This window comes from Terrapene carolina, unplaced genomic scaffold (genome assembly GCF_002925995.2).
Source record: "Terrapene carolina triunguis isolate 2854851 unplaced genomic scaffold, T_m_triunguis-2.0 Scaffold47711, whole genome shotgun sequence".
NCBI lineage: Eukaryota > Metazoa > Chordata > Testudines > Emydidae > Terrapene > Terrapene triunguis.
The window spans coordinates 560-2,350 of record NW_020712062.1 but is presented as its reverse complement, the minus strand read 5'-3'; the positions used below and the strand labels follow the sequence as shown (position 1 = coordinate 2,350).

Genomic DNA, 1,791 nt, shown 5'->3' with positions numbered 1-1,791 from the left:
CTCCCCCAAACGGGGTGCTGCTCTGCTGACCCCTAAATTTGGGGGTGTACCTTTACTCCTGGGGAGCTTCCTTGCTGCCCCCCAAATTCATCCTCCCCCTTGATTTAGGGGCATGTCACTGAATTCCTAAACCACTGGGATGTCTTGACTTTGGGGGGCATCTTTCAGCATCCTGAAATTCAGTGATTCCTGAATGTGGTTGCCTGAATGTGGGACCCCTTTAGAAAGATCCCCCTAAAATGTGGGGGTTTGTCGCTTTCTCCTTGGGGAGCATCCCTGACACCCCCAAAATCTGAGAATCTTTCCTAAATTGGGGGGCTTTCTGGACCCCCTAAACTGCAGGGTTGGCTGAGCCTGGGGCCCCCTGTGGAAATGGGGGAGCTGGTCGACACCCCAGTTTGGTGCCTCAGTCCAGGCCCCTCCCTTCCACTGGGGGAATTTGGGGGTTTGCCTCGTTTTAGGGAGTCAGTAAATCCCGCCGTGGGAACGCGGGGGTCTTTATTGAGTCCTTAATAAGTGGGGTGCCCCAAATCTGTTTCCTTTTGAAGTAGGGGGCACCCGTCTCTCTCCCAGCAGCCCCCCAGCCCTGTCTGTGCCCCCCCCCAATGTCTCTGTCCCCCCAGTGATAATCCTGGCTGTGGTGGAAGGCGTCCTCCTCCTCCTCCTCATCTTCCTCCGCAAACGCATCCTCATCGCCATTGCGCTCATCCAGGAGTCTAGCCGGTGAGTCCCCCCCCATACCCCAGGGGGGCATGGCAGCCCCTTGGGGGGCGGCAGGGGGGGCATGGGAGCCCCTTAGGGGGAGGTGCTGGGGGTCTGATCCTCCCTGGGACACCTTAGCAGCCCTGGCTCCTGTCCCTTTAATGCGGGGGTAGGAAAGAGAGTGGAATCGGGGATGCGTTAACCTGTGGAACTGCCCGACACATGATTTGGGGGGAGAGAGAAAGGGTTAAAAGCAGGAGGGCCCCACGGGTCTGACCTGGGGGGGTGGAAACGGGGCTGGATGGGCCCATGGGTCTGACCTGGGGGAGGGGACGATGCCAGGCGAGCTACGCCTGATCTCCAGCAGACGGGATGCCAGGTTAGATGGGCCCATGGATCTGATAGCCGGTGGGGCGGTGAGCTCTACGTCTCTATGGGGAGTGGGGGACTATGGGGGGGAGGACAGGAGCCCTGGGGGGGTCCCCAAAACAGGAACTAACATGGGGTCCCCCTTTTGTCTCCGCTTCCAGGGCCATCGGCTACATGATGTCCACCCTGTTCTACCCACTGGTCACTTTCCTCCTGCTCCTCATCTGTGTGGCCTATTGGGCCATGACGGCTCTGTATCCTCCGGGTGCCCCCTGCCCCCCGGCCACCCCCCTGCTGCCCCACCCACCTCCCGGCCAGATCGGGGCCGGCGCCCCCCCACAGGGGACAGGCCCCTGAGCCAGCCAGTCCCTGGCCCCCTGAGCCAGCCAGTCCCTGCCCTGGGGCCAGGTGGGAGCCGGCGCCCCCCAGAGGGGCCAGGCCCCTGCCCCATTCCCCGCCCCCCTGAGCCAGCCAGTCCCTGCCCTGGGGCCGGGTGGGAGCCTGCGCCCCCTAGAGGGGACAGGCCCCTGCCCCATTCCCCGTCCCCCTGAGCCAGCCAGTCCCTGCCCTGGGGCCAGGTGGGAGCCGGCGCCCCCTAGAGGGGACAGGCCCCGTGTGCTCCTGTTGTCTCCCCTTGACTGCTCCCCCCAGCTATCTGGCCACGTCCGGGACTCCCTTGTATCGTGTCACCAGTGGCAATTCCAGCGACCCCAGGTGCTC

At 63.4% G+C, this 1,791-nt stretch overlaps 1 long non-coding RNA gene across 1 annotated transcript; it reads left to right on the top strand.

Moving 5' to 3' along the window:
• The first annotated feature begins 624 nt into the window (after window positions 1–624).
• LOC112120471 lies at window positions 625–1,786 on the top strand. Its single transcript, XR_003369540.2, has 3 exons — window positions 625–723; window positions 1,233–1,325; window positions 1,723–1,786. It is a non-coding gene; the product is annotated as an uncharacterized LOC112120471 (long non-coding RNA).
• Window positions 1,787–1,791: the final 5 nt, after the last annotated feature.